The 15,425-nt window shown below is 36.5% G+C and overlaps 1 protein-coding gene across 10 annotated transcripts in view; it reads left to right on the top strand.

Annotated features, from left to right (window-relative positions):
* Positions 1 to 15,425, top strand: part of BTRC (beta-transducin repeat containing E3 ubiquitin protein ligase) — a 169,857-nt gene that overhangs the window by 71,584 nt on the left and 82,848 nt on the right. For 2 of the 10 annotated variants that reach the window (XM_045802925.2, XM_045802918.2), the window contains exon 1: positions 6,828 to 7,206. The exons of 6 other annotated variants lie outside the window; for them this stretch is intronic. The gene's annotated coding sequence lies outside the window, so the exon portion shown is untranslated. Of the gene's footprint in view, positions 1 to 6,827; positions 7,220 to 10,313; positions 10,409 to 15,425 lie in introns of those variants that run through there. 2 more of the 10 variants (XM_045802920.2, XM_045802919.2) reach the window with 2 other exon arrangements.

The following is a 15,425-nucleotide window of genomic DNA, read 5'->3' as shown; positions in this document are numbered from 1 at the left end:
TTTACATCATATAGATCTAAAGCTTTATAAACAACATTGCCATTCACAACTAACCACAATTCCATTTAATTCATAGGTAGAGTACCTTCTGTGTGCCAGGGACTTTACAAAGTATTGGGCATAAATTAAGAGTCAGACCCTGTCCTCAAGGAGCTTATAGTTATTTATTAGACATTTATTGAGAACCTATGTACCAGGCACTGTGCGTATAATTTGGGGAGACTAGTGTGAATCACCATTTGTTTAATGTATTTTTCCCATTCGTTGAGCTAGAGGTCTGGCTTACTAGCAGTCTTAAGGAAGCAGTATACTGATGTTCATAACTCATCTCAGCAAAAAGATTGATGTGTATATTTCAGACTAGTCTGCCTCTTAAATGGCTTTCCCTTTCCTTTAGACACCTTCTAAGGGGGCAGTATTGTTTTTGGTAGTTTTAGGTGTAGCTTAAAAAGGAATGGGTAACGTTTGTTACAGTGCCTCCTGCTGGTAGATAATAGATTTTCAATCCTTGTCTCCAGAATTGGTAGTGCCCACTTGTGGTTTGGTAGTTAGGTCAGGGCTTCTTCTAAGGCTGTAAATGGGAAAGAGTCCATTGCATACAAGGTATAAAATGCTTCTTTAAACAGTCTATTTCTAGCACCTAAATTGTCCTGGGACCAGCCCTTGATATAAAAATTCATAGAAACCCGTTTTTCACAGAGTGTGGTAACTCCTTGCCATAGTGCTGTAGTGTTAAAATTCACATTGGCCAGGTTGTTCTGTAAATTAAACACTGACAGCTACCCTCAGGGGAACAGCCAATGTATTTATGATGATGTGCTGATTACACAAAATACACTGCAAGCAGAAAACAGCTGCAGAGAACAAACCTCTTAAAAAGAATACAATTACAAATAGCACCCTCAGTATTTCTAGTGGTGAGTGTAGAATACAGCATGCTAATGCAGGTTTCTTACTTAGTCTGCCTGAAAACAAAAAATCCGAAGGAGATAAGTTAAATTATGGTTGATTGTACATGTGGTGTCGACATAGCAGTAAACAAATTTTGTTTCTGAAGAGCATAGGTACAAGAGTACAAATGGCAGGTGCATAGTAGTCTCTTCCCCCACCCCTCCTTTTTGCTAGTAGGTTTTATTACTGCTTTTCTCATATACAGTAGGGCATGGCCTTGTGATAAGGATTCTGGACATTTGAAGGATATTACATACACAATGAGTTGGGCAGGGGAGTATCTAAATTGTGTTTTTAAAAATCCAGTAGAAACTTGGTATGCTGGGGTTTAGTTATCAACATTTTGTTTGAAGATACAGCTCTGTCTTTTCATTGTTATTAGTAGCTTTGAAGATGTTTACCTTTGGAATTAATAAAAGGAGTCATGTCTTTGTATCTATGGTAAGGTCTTTCTGATTTCTTAGATTTTTTTTTTTTTTTAAATGCGGTGTTTGGGGACACTGGAATGGTTGGGTGATTGCATATTTTTAGGAGAATCAACTTTAAGGTATGTCCCCTTTCATCCCCTTTTGCGTGTTCCTGGTCACATGCAGACAGGTAAGAAGATAAAAAATGTTAATTATCCTTGTTTGAGATTGTGTTACAGTTTAGGGTTAGTATTTATCAAATATTTCAGCTGCTGAGCATGGTAGCTTCTGTTTAAATCAGTAGAAAATATGTTGATCTTCCAAGACATAAATTTACTCAAGCCAACTCTGAGGTATAGCAAGGGGGACTTAGTGATTGGAAACAGTTCACTTCACCCGCCTGAAACTAAGAATCAACTTTTCAGTGTATGGATCACTGGTATGTAATAATCGACTATTATTGGTCTGTCTGTTGGTCTCTTTTTAAATCAGTTTGGAACCTCCTGGAGTTATTTTCTTGCTCTGCTGACATCAATCCCATGTGGCAGAGGAGTTGTATATAACTGGTTTGGTTTAATCAATAGAATAATTGATAAACCAGATAAGATTTAAACTGATTATAGCCCCAACAGAATTCTCCAGAGGCCTTGGACTCTCTTAATTTTGACATGTGTGTTGTGTACCCTGAGGATGAAGTGCAGTTTGAATTATCTGTTTTTATTTGCTTAATGACGGGGAGGGTGTTAAAGTCAAATGTTTAATTAACCCAGCAATGGGCTGCGTTGTCACTTACACACAGCTGATTGAGATATCTCATGGAGAATACTGAATAGGAATGATAATGTGGCACTGGGACGGAAGATTGCTTTTTCAATCCATTTGCTGGGTCACTGCTTTGAATGTCTTATTGGATGAAAGGCATTCAGCCTGGAGAAAAAATTCAGCATTTAAGTACATTTTGTTCTCTTCTCCCCCTCCAGCCCCCTCCCTGCCCAGAAGTTAACTAAAACAGATATGTTCTAGGTTTAATAAGCCATTCATGTACTAGTAAGAGATCAGGGTAGTCAGTAGCCTGAAGCTACATAATTTCCCGTGGAAACGGAAAAATCCTACTAGCCTCCAAGGTATTCTAAATGTGAGCTCTTTTGTCCCTCACATGCCTTGTTCCTTGCCATTATTGTGTAGTTGTCTTTGGTTACTTGTCTCTTGCCTCTTTCTGTTGCGTTTGCTTGATATGCAGCTACTCTAAGTCCACAGGCAGACCTTTTCCCCTACAGAAGCATATACTGTTGTTCATTTTTACCGTTTCATGCTGTTGGCTTCTATTTGGTTGTATTTCTGATCAAATATTATAGTGAGATTGTTGAACTATTTAGAAAGATGAAAATGTGAAGCATAGAGATTCTTGTTCTTTTGCTCCTTCTATTATAGAAACAGTCGGTTCCTGGTATATTTCATTTTGTAGAGAGGCAGTTTGCTTTCTGTATGGACTAAAAAACTAGGCCAGGAAAGATTCTAATAGCCCACACCATAAAAAATGCAGTCCAGGCAATTGGAGTTTTAATGACTTGCTGCCCTGACTAGCCTTATAATCAAATGTAAAATTCTTTGGAGGCCTATTGAGCAAAACTTTAAAAAAAATTTTATCATGACTTTCCTTTTGTGTGGTTCTTACGTTTCTTCCTTCTATCCCCTAAAGATCTAAACCAGGAATTTACTAATTTTTTTTCTTTGCTTTAGTCATTTGTATTCCAGAGAGCACAATAGGGAGAAGGATACAAGATTGATTTTTTTTTTTATGTGTGTCCTCTTGAAAGCATAGTGTGGGGCATGACTACTTGGAGGTTGGGGGGGTGCGGATTTACAAAGCAATAGAAGCATGCAGCTAGTTTTCAGGCGCAGGTTGGACTTCTGCAGGTCAGGGCAGACCAGATGAGTAGCTTATCTTGAGGGACGCAAGTAATAGACCAAATATAGAGCAGCTATTTCAGGAATCATGTAGGTCATTTAATTATCCATTATGATTGAGTGGCTAATGCTCTTTTGGCAATTACATGACCTCTGTTATTCTTGAAACCTTTCCAGGCCCTCGTGGGTCGAATGACCCACCAGTCAGTGCTTGCAGACTTCATTCCACTCAGAAGGAAAAGATGCTGGGAACTACTGGCATTTAGAAATGGCTATGCTTAATCTTTACCGACCACTACCCAGAATATCTTTTGTATAGCAGTCAGTGATAGGCAACTGGTTTTGAAGTCAACTATTCCTTCATTGTCTTCATTGCAAGAGCAAGAGGTACATTGGTTTCCATACGAAGGAATTGTGGCAAAACAAACTTTAATACCAAAGTTGGCTATTACGGTATTCACAGGTTCTGTGCTGCAAGAGCAAGTACTATGGTATTAAAACTAATGTTTGATCTCTGTCAAACCAGTCATCCATTACAAAACTCTGAAGTTAGTAAAGCAGTTTTTTCATTGATAATGTAACAACATGCTATTGATGGTACTAATAACAGATTTTTAAAAATCATTGATTGTAATTAATTTTAATTAATTAAATTAGCCAATTTAAATTTGCTAATCATTATAATAATTTTTATGATTTTAGCATGATTATTTAAATAAAAAGGTCACTTTAAAATTGAGATGCTGATCCAAGATTGAATAATTCTGGAACACATTTGGATTAATGTTTCTCATTTGTTTTTTCTTTAGTCAACAAAGCATATTTCCAAAGAAAACTTTACTTCTGCTAAATGATAGTGAAACTTACTTTTTTTTTTGAAGATTTTATTTATTTATTTGACAGAGAGAGACAGCCAGCGAGAGAGGGAACACAAGCAGGGGAAGTGGGAGAGGAAGAAGCAGGCTCATAGCAGAGGAGCCTGATGTGGGGCTCGATCCCATAACGCCGGGATCACCCCTGAGCCGAAGGCAGACACTTAACAACTGTGCCACCCAGGCGCCCCTGAAACTTATTTTTTAAGTTTATAGTGACTTACAGTCACTTATAGTGACTTTTCAAGTAATTCTGAGAAAAGGAAATATAGATTTCTTGTGATTCTTTAGATTAAGAACAGTTATAGTGTGGAAAGGAATGACAAATTATTTGTAGGATTTGTCAGGCATGCATAAACAAAATTCTGTATACTTAGCAAAATGGAAGATTTAACATATATAACCATTCTCTAGCATTCCAATAATTTAAGACCGTAGGCTTAAGAGAAATAATTTTGTTAGAATAACATACAAACATATCCTTTAAGTAGAAACCATTTGTGTTGTTATAGAAAACAAATCTTCTATTGGAGAAAAAGAAAACTATTTTTAAATTTGTTATACATCAAAGAGCATTGTTAAAGCAACTACAAAAACCTACAAGGTTGTTTATTCCTGGGGCAGTAAAATTAGCCATCTTTCCAAGTGAATTTGTTAAACTACTCCTGGTAGAACTCCCAAGTTAATCTGTTTTGGTTTTATTTTCATTTTGTTGTTTGGTAATGTTAACAAATGAAAAATTGAAGATGTGAATTGGTGTTTATGACCTTTGACCCTCCAGAAATAGAAGCCCCCTCACTTAAACTTTAAATCCTTCAGTCCAGTACTACCTTGGTATCTGGCTACATAGAGGCTATGAGAATGCATTCAGTGTAAATTATATTAGCTGTTTTCTGTTGAAAAACATATTTTCTGTTATTGTAGTTTTTTAAGCTTCTGTAATGGAGATGAGCAGAAAATGGGAAAGCCAAATTTACAGTAAAAGCAAAAGTTACAGCTTAAACTAAAGTATCCTGAATAAGGAGTATAGTTAGTCTTTTTGACATTTTAAGAAGACAGCAAGGGATATAAAGCAAAGTGTGATTTTTGAATTCTTATTGATACGTTGCTGTTCTTTCAGCCATATCCTTCAAGGCCTATGTTGGACCATGTTTTTCTACCCTTGGGAACCAAAAGTCTATATTAAAGTCTATACAAGAGGAGATGATATTTGTAATTTTAAAGACCTGAAAATTCATGAAGACTTAGTATAATTAGTGGAAAAGTCCAGAGGATAATAAGCCCACAAAATAGTAATTTTTTTAATAATAAGAAAAAAAGGAGAGTGATTAGACAAGGTACAGTTCACAATTGAAATACACACCTAAACACAAATCTTAACCTGGTCCAATATGGTTTTCAGAAATTTGCTTATTTATGTAGCATGATTTCATTTTTACTCCACAATGGGTAGATATTGGGGATATTATAGTTTATCAACTTTAAAGGAGCCTTTAATATTTTTCATGACATTGTTGAATTGTAATAAAATGGGAACACCAAAACAGGGAAGATATCCAAGGTGACGAAAGTCATTTAGCAGAAAAAAATCAGGAACAACGATGACAGAAATAACTAATCTGCAGAGAGAAAGGATTTTGGCATACATCCTAAGGGGTTCTATAGTTCTCAACCCCATTTTGAGAAATCAAAAAGATCTACAGAATGCAGATGTCTTTGAGTTACAAAAATAACCAGATGTCCTTATTAGTAGAAGCAAATGTTTGCCTTTTAATTCACACAACTATATGCAGAGGATCTCTGGATGAAATATTGTCTAAATAGGGCAGGAAAGAAAATTGTGGCATGACAGGCTCTGTCCTAAACACCTAATCATAAAGGCAATATCTTGAAAAGGAAAACAAAAAACATTCTTTAAGATTCATTAGATTTAAAGGGAAGAGAGGCAAATTAAGCTAGTTACACTCTTGTTCGCTTACTAGGTGAGTTTGGTTTTTTATTAACTTGTGTCTTTAAATCCCAAATCTCCCTGGTGAATTTTTGTTTATTTTAGCATGCTTGTTTAGCTACTTTGTGCATTGTCAGTTGTATTTTCAACAGTGAAAGCATATGCATGAAACTCCTTTTTTATCCAGAATGAGTGGTAGTCCCTTAGTTCTCTCAAGAAAAGCAATCTACAGTAGTATATAAATGCCCACTAGCAAGCCTCTTGGGATTTTTAAAATACTAAGCCGCATTGTTACAAATAGATGTGGTTTGGTGACCTCACTGGAGGTAATTTTTTTAATTTTAATTAATTAAATTAAATTAATTAATTTTAATTTTTTAATTCACTGGAATAAAATGTAAAAAAAATCTACTTGAAAGGACAAGGTATGAAGTTTTTTGTTTTTAAATCAAGCCTTTCAAATAAAAAATCTTTAGAGTTTAAATAGACTTCTGATGTGGAGCATATTAACGTGATTACAAACTCTTTCATATACTCACAGTCATTCCTAAGTTGATGTTCAAACCTTTGATTTAAGTCACAAAGCTGAATGTGTTCAAACACTGTGTGATATCTCTCCTATTCATAAAACAGGAAACTTTTTTAGCTTTTCTTTTTTTTTTTATCCCCATACGTATTGACAGAAATTTGTCCTTCTCCTATAGCTATACTTGTAATGGTGAAGTATTAAACTGCTGTATTACGCTGTATTCTATAACTTGAAAGTTAACAAAGGCATGTTTGCTGCTCCTTCATGCCCTTGCCTTGTCACTCCCTGGTGCAGCTCCGTCTCCTCCATCCTTCTTATCAGAGTATCTCAGTGGTTAGTTGAGCTTGTTTATCTTAAAAGAGCAGGAGGCAGGCTTTTAGGAAGTAAGCTACATGTTCCAGTGTAACAGGCACCAATGCTGTTTGACTTGAAAAACATTTGATCTCTTACATTAACAGCCCGTGTCACTGTAATAGAGGCTACAGCTGGGCTGTTGTTCAGTTTTCTGTTGTTTTAGCTTTGAAATAACTGTTAGTGCTGCTCCAAAATCTCCGTGTTTAAAATTGTATATTGGCTGTCCCCCCAGGACTCGTAAGTAAACAAGGTGATATGTGTGGCCAGAGGGAGCATATTTTGTTAGCTTTGTTTTAAATAAGAACCTTCCCTATCTAAAGGTGGTTTTTGTCTGATCCCTGATGGTGTGCTGCATGACTTTGTTTGTGTAAATTTGTAGATGTAGTAATATTTCGAAGCAGATTTTTATTACTAATGTGTAAGCTCAATAACTATTAATTATGGACTTTCTTTTTTTTCCCCTCAAATAACGAAGTACTTAGTTTTCTCACGAAGCTTAACTTCAGATCTCCTGAACAGTTTCCCGAAGTAGAGCAGTTTGTATAGCAGCTGTTGAAAATGGGCAAGCAAGAATTTAAAGGATATGTTTGTTAGACTTAAATATTACTTAGCTTTATTTTAAAATATTCAGTTATTGGTAGTTTCTGTGCCAGGAATATTTTGACAGTTGGAATCAAAGTAGCAGTATTTAAAGAACCGAAAAGAAAATTTGTAAAAGCGGGTTGCTGTTTCCTTCCTTTTTTAGAGTATCTCTTATTTTAATAGTGATAGAATGGCAGCTTATTATAGTGGTGGTGGAATGACAGCAGTTTTACTCCTTTCTTTCTTCCTTTCTCTATTTATTTTTAAGAACCTAGTTTGTTTTCCTATTCTAATTGTTTTCTGATACGATATAATACTACCAAGCCACCCAGCACTTTCTTTGAATTTAACCTAAAACATATACATCAGCCAGCACAAGTATAATTGGTTGAAAGGCAGCCATCTATCTGGGGAGTTCTTCTAAATACCGAATGTGTCATGTGCTTTGACATGACATATTTGTAATATCTCTGAATACAGAAAGCACTTTCTGTAGGTGTTAAAGCAGTAGTGTGTTTTAAGAATGTGTGCAGTGCAAATTCTGGCTTGTGAGGTAATGACAAGTGTTTGACTGCATAGACAATATATTTTTCCCCCTGAGGTCCCCACACACCTAGTTTCCCTCAAGCTCATCATCTCTGTCAGGTTAATCAATAGGCACCGTATGGCAGAGGGTCAGTAATCAGTGTCATCGTGCCTTTAAATCGTGTTGAAAATTTGCTTAAAGCCTGGGCCAATTAACATCGAGATGATGAATGGATGGGAAGATGGGAAGAGCCTGACGCTCAGGGGCTTTGTGAGGAGGAGATGCTCAGCTGTTGAGCAGCAGACACCAGCGAATAAAATCAGCCATTCATGTGAGCTCAGTCCACCCACTCTTAATGATAATGTCAATCTAGCAAAATATATACACATTGGAGTTGTCACGAGTTCATAAATCAAAGGAGTTTGTCAAAGGCATTCAGATTAACGAGGCAGTAGCAATAACAAGTCAAATTTGCATAGAGAATTGCTTGAATCTCAGTAAATTATGATCCTGTTTTTCATTTGATTATTTGCTAATGTCTCAAGAGGGAGAATGATTATATTAGCATGCAAAATCTACTCCAGAAGTAGAAATCTGAAGTATAGAAGACCAGCACACTATGACAATTAATCAGTTTCTGCATACTAGCATAAATGCACAAGGCCCAGAAATGAACTTCTTTTTTATTATTATTTCTCCTTGCTACTGATCCAAATGGTTCAGCTTGACAGAGACTTTATATTGCTTTAACAGTGTTCTGAATTGTGCCTCCAGGCAAGACATAGTTATGCAGCTATAACCAACCTATCCATCTGCCAACCAGATTGGAATTCTCCTATCCAAGGCTTCCATTAACCCCCACTGACAGCTCCAAACAGGATTAAGAATTTGGAAGCATAAAAAATAGTTGTTCTTTGCAAATATACACAATCCCTTTGCATTTTGAGAAAGGCTGCATCTGTAGCGTTTTATAATTAGTGTCGGACAGTGTAGCAGGAGAAAAAATCTAGTAGGTGTTTTTTTGTTTGTTTGTTTACTTCTGTCATAGGAGGTAAGGCAGTACTGATGGAAGTCCTGTGTGTTTGGTCATCTGAGAGTGCTTTCCATTATATCTGGTTCCTAGCACTGTGCTCGGATTGGTATATTGCTAGAAAATACCACTTCTTGAAAGCTTTAACTGGTAGATCTTGTTGAAGTTAGCAGGATAGGGAGGCTTTGATGTGGTTGTGGTTTAATCGAGTATGTCAAATGATAAACGTGCTAGGGAAGCAGTGTGCATGGAAACACGCCAGAGAATATTATCTTATGAGGACATTTCAGGTCCTCCCTAAAACTGGTCCTTGAATAGGATTCTTCAGCTTCTGAACTTAAATGACCTATTTTTTTCCCCATTGTATCCTAGAAGGATTAATTAGAATTTGTTTAGGTACACACAGAGTATTTTATTTATGTCACCTTTCACTGAAGAGTTTAAATGACTTTTATCCATGTAGTTAAATTACCATTAACCTTGGAAATGAATAATTATTCCTGTTTTTGAGAATTGCAAATCATATATATTGGAGACTATAATTAGCTCCAAATGATATAATAAGTTAATGGAAAAAATAGTAATTCAATTACTAATTTACCAGTCATGTCTACTGTATGATGTTTGCAACTAACTATTAGAAATTGGTCTCTAGATTTTTTTTTCTTCATGTGGTTGTCATTCTACATGATGATGATCAAATGACTCCACTTTTTAAATGTGTTCAAAGTCAGAGTTATAATTCACCACCATTTGCCCACTTCACTATTTAGTTATTAATAGTTCACTATTTATATTATTTAATGTAACTTTCCTGGTTACAGAATCCTTTGAATTTTCTCAATGAGGAATGTAGCATAGGTGGAAAATGTTACTTCTAGTGTTGGAGCTGATTATTTTATTTATAACAGATGTCTTTTCAGACCGGCTCAGGCTCTGTTGCACCATCCAACCTTGAGCAAGATGCTTATTCAAAGATTATGATAAGTCATTATGAGTGGCTTGACTTTTCATCACTGTGTAAATTAGTTTAGTTTTTCATTTGATTATATAATCAACTCTTGATTATCCATGTCATCAGGAGTTGGGTGTTCAAATAGATAACTGAAAACAGTAAATAAGCCACTTACTAGGTCATGGAGAATATTGCCCTAGCCATAAACCTGCTGTGTGCTATCATCAAAATCTGTCTACTTCTTGTTTTAGATACCAAAACAAAAAAACAAGAACAAAAAACCCAGCTCTGAAGAATCAGGAATGCTTTGCTTACCTACAGAAGAACTTTTCTTCCTTAATCAAAGGTTGGCAAACTTTAACTGTAAAGGACCAGACAATAAACATTTGAGGTTTTGTGGGCCATAGGATCTCTGTCGTGATTACTCACCTTTGCCATTGTAGTATGCAGGTTGCCACAGATAAAAGGCAAATGAGTGAAGATGGCTAAGTTTCATTAAAACATTATTTGCAAAAACTCTATTTGGCGCAGGAGCTTACTAACTCTAAATTGTCATACTGGCATTATAAGTGATGGGGTAGTAGGACTGTAGTTGGGCTATCACTTTGAACGTTTTCTGCTTTGAAAACCTTTTTTAAAGCTAGCTGGACAGTGTGAGTGTAGGGCTTCAATTATTTATTAAGCACTTATCCATATATTATGTAATGTGTTGTGAAGTGGAGGGAGCCACAAAGACTTTACCCAAAAAGCTTTCAGTGTTACTGGGTAGTTGAGAGTAACATGCAAACATTTATCTAATTAAGTGCTAAATTGTGTAGGGCAAGATAAAAATGTTAAGGAATTTCCAGTAGAGAAAGGTGGAATAGTTGTATGGTTTCTTAGAGAATACGACATTTTGAAATTCATTTCGAGACTGGGTGGGACTTAAATGATTAAAATTTTTTCTTGTGTTTATAACTGTTGAGTGAATGGCACTAAAATTAAGGATCCTTCCAGCCTGAAAATGTTGAGATCATATCCCATGTTTATAAGACTATGAAGAGACTTGCTTAACTAAGGCAGAAAATGTTTGCTGATGGAAATAACTTGATGTAATGTAGCAGAAAATTCTGGAAGGTCTTGGAGTCCAGGCCTAGAACTTCATATTTGATTTCATAGAAAGAAAGGGTCATGAAAAGTTTTTGAGGGAAAAAGACCACCATGACATTAGTGGTATTTAAGAAATATTAATCTGGCAATAGCATTCAACCGAACAAACACTTAAAAACTCATATATTCTCAAACTTTGTACTGAGCTACTGGAAAATGAAGATGAAAAAGAAACTGGCCCCGCCCAGAAGGATTTTACAGTGCTGGGTAGGAGTGGGAAGCTTGTTCATAGAGAGATATAGAGAGATATAAAGCATAAGTGTCAAAATAGAAATAAAGTGCTAATTCAGAGCAATCAGTTCCAGCTGGGGGTTAGTGGGGCGCAAGTAGGGGGAGGAAAGGATATGCATAGGCTTCTCAGTGAAGGTATCATTTTAGTTGACTTTTTTTTTTTTTTTAAGATTTTATTTATTTATTTGACAGAGAGAGACAGCCAGCGAGAGAGGGAACACAAGCAGGGGGAGTGGGAGAGGAAGAAGCAGGCTCCTAGCAAAGGAGCCGGACGTGGGGCTCGATCCCAGAACGTCGGGATCACGCCCTGAGCTGAAGGCAGACGCTTAACGACTGCGCCACCCAGGCGCCCCCATTTTAGTTGACTCTTGAATCAGGATTGAAATGATGAAGAGATCAGGAAAGGAGTATTTTTTTTTTTTAAAGATTTATTTATTTATTAGAGAAAGAGAACCAGTGAGCAGGGGTAGGGGCAGAGGGAGAGAGAGAACCTGAAGCAGACTCCTTGCCGAGGACAGAGCCTGACATGGGACCCAGTCTCACAACCCTTAGATCACCACCTGAGCCGAAACCGAGTCAGATGCTTAGCCGACTGAGCCACCCAGGGAATAGAATTAGCAAAAGCACAGGGATGAGACGGTGCTTTTCATGCTTTGGAGAATGATAAAATAATGTCATGTAAGTGGTTCCAGAGATGGATGGAAAAGTAAAATGACCAGATAGTGGATGCTATACTGAGAAGTTTGGACTTAATCCTGTAGGTGACAGCTATAAAAGGGTTTCGGGCAGGGTATGGGGTAGGGTGAGGTAAATGTCTTTTTAGAACATGGTTCTGACTGTAGTGTATAGAGTGGATCAGATACGGATTTAGGCAAGGGGTCAGAAGGCTATCTCAATAGTAATAGCACTGGTAATAGGTGTTGGTGGTCTAGACTAGAGTAGAGGTTATGGAAATACAAACCGAGGGTTGGATCTCTTAAAATAGATGTTTGAAAGGAAAATTGGTTAGATACATTCTAAGAAAAATGGGGGGGGCAGGATGATTAAAAATTGGCCAAGAATTTAAGTTTGGGATGGAAAGAAAAGTTGGGAGGGAAGAAGGTGACCTAGGATGGGTAAGAATGGTAAAAAAGTGCTTTAAATTTGGATATGTTGATTTTGAGACAGTTTATTTAAATCTATCATCGGAACTTTCTTTGAGGTTATTTCTTTGTCTTTTTTACTCGTCCCCAGGTTACTCCTGGAAACATTTTATCCAGAATACATCCCTGAGATCTAATGCACAAGCTTTAGCATTATTTCACTTTATTGACTTTTTCCTATTCAAATGTTACTATGTCTATAGGTGTTACAACCCAAATGCTTCCAGTTTGAAGTTATAATTCAAAAATTGTCAGCCAGACTTTTATTCTGCCTTTTTAAATTCTAAAGTAGTAAATGCTGGGCTAAAAGAGAAATACCTGAGTTAATATGAAAGGTAACAAATTATGTAGTATCTTTTTCAGATATATTTTAATATGAAGCTACTATTTATATCATATTGTTACTCCAGGACTACAAATGCATTCTGCAAATGTATATACTATAATGAAATGTTCAATCTGAGTGTTGCAAATGAGTTGTTCCAAGCAGTCAGCTTTTTCTAATTGGCTCAGGGTTATGTGGTAGAATATAACTTTTATTATTTATATTTAAGGGAATTTCCCCCCAAAATTTATTTTTCCATTTTATAAGATATTTTCTTCTAGGTTTCATCTGCTTTACTTGTTAATTCTTATTTTTACAGAATTTCAGATTTACAGAACAGTTTAAAGAATAGTGCAAAGAATCCCCTTATACTCTTCACACAGATTCTCCATATGTTAACATGTTACCACATTTGCTTTATCCTTATTTGTACGTACATATGTATGCTCACATCCATTTACATATTTTTTCTGAACCATTTGCAAGTTACAGACATAATGTCCTTTTACCAACATAAGTATTTCTTTGTATGTTTCCTAAAAACAAGGACATTCTTTTAATAATTACAATACAAATTATCAAAATGAGGAAATTGAATGTATAAACAAATGGTGGTACATCCATATAGTGATACAACTTGTCAATAAAAAGGAAAGGAGTACTGGGGCGCCTGGATGGCTCTGTCAGTTAAGCATCTAACTCTTGATTTCAGCCCAGGTCACGATCTCAGGGTCATGAGATCAAGCCCCACATCAGGCTCTGCGCTTGGTGCGGAGTCTGTCCGTCTCCCTTTTCCACTTGCACACTGCTCTCTCGCTCTCTTTAAAATAATAAAATATTGGGGGCGCCTGGGTGGCACAGCAGTTAAGCGTCTGCCTTCGGCTCAGGGTGTGATCCCGGCGTTGTGGGATCGAGCCCCACATCGGGCTCCTCCGCTGTGAGCCTGCTTCTTCCTCTCCCACTCCCCCTGCTTGTGTTCCCTCTCTCTCTGGCTGTCTCTATCTCTGTCGAATAAATAAATAAAATCTTAAAAAAAAAAAAATAATAAAATATTTTTTTAAAAAAGGAAATGACTACTGATATATGCAACAACACAAATGAATCTTCGATGTATTAAGCTAGGTGGAAAAAGACTTAAAAAATTATATACTATATGATTCCATTTTGTGACATTTTGGAAAAGACAAAATTATTGAGAAAAAAATCTGTGATTATGAGAGAAAGGGATTGACTGTAAAGGGGCAATGCAAGAGAATTTGGGAAATGATGAACTGCTTTACATCTTGATTATGGTGGCAGTTACGTAACTATGCTTTTTGCCAAAACTCATATAATTGTACACCAAAACAAGTGAATTTTTCTATATGCAAATTTTTAAAAGTGGGGGAAACAATCAGGAAATTAACATCGATACAATGTTATTAGCTCATCTATAGAACTTATTCAATTTTCCCAATTGTTCTAATAATGTCCTTTATACCATTATGTCATGATGAGCACCCAGTAGTTACCCATCAAAATCAAATGAAATTGAGGATCAGGAGGAAGAAAATTGTGGGTATGGGCTAGAGAGGCACTACTCATCCTGTTAGGTGCAGATCACTATTTTTCACTATATAATTCTGTACAGAGAAGTTTACCATCAATTTTGCTTTAACCCCCCCAAAATAATCTCAGATCACAGATTGCATTCAGTTGTCATGTCTCTTTAGTTTCCTTTCCCCTGAAACAGATCCTTAGTCTTTGTTTCATGACTCTGACATTTTTTGTTAAGTACAGACTAGTAATTTTTTAGAATATTCCTCAATTTGGGTTAGTCTAATGTTTTCTTATGATCAGATTGAGATTATGTGTTTTTGGCAAGGTTACCTCAGAAGTAATAATGTGTTCTTCTCAGTACATCATATCAAGAGACATAATTTTTTTTTTTGGTTTTTTTGTTTTCTTTAAGATTTTTTAAATTTATTTGAGAGATAGAGTAAGTGATCACAAGCAGGGGGGAAGAGTAGAGAGAGAAGCAGACTCCCCACTGAGCAGGGAGCCCAATGCGGGACTCCATCCTAGGATCCCAGGATCATGACCTGAGCCGAAGGCAGATGCTTAACCAGCAGAGCCACCGAGGCACCCAAGAGGCGCGTAATGTTAAGGTGGTGTCTGTCAGATCTCTCTACTGTGAGGTTATTGTTTTTCCTTTTGTAATTATTAAATATCTCATGGAGATGTATTTTAAGTTATGTAACTATCCTGTTATTTGTCTTACTTTCACCCACTAATTTGTGGCATGAGTCTTGCTTGTATCAAGTGATTACCCTTAAATAGAACTTACTGGATATAATTTAGCTTGATGACCCAGGCAGTTATGAACATTGCTTATTGGGATGCATCATAGAAAAAGATAAGAGGGATAACTGTGCTGCTGAGCTCTCCTGGGTGATGTTGGAGAGCACAAAGGCTTTGAGAAGCCTGGAGGTGACCACTTAGGTATACATGGGTGTTTTTTCATTTCCCTCCACCCT

This window comes from Ursus americanus, chromosome 6 (genome assembly GCF_024610735.1).
Source record: "Ursus americanus isolate L20-20 chromosome 6, mUrsAme1.1.p, whole genome shotgun sequence".
Classification (NCBI taxonomy): Eukaryota; Metazoa; Chordata; class Mammalia; order Carnivora; family Ursidae; genus Ursus; species Ursus americanus.
This window is presented reverse-complemented; position numbering and strand designations above follow the sequence as displayed.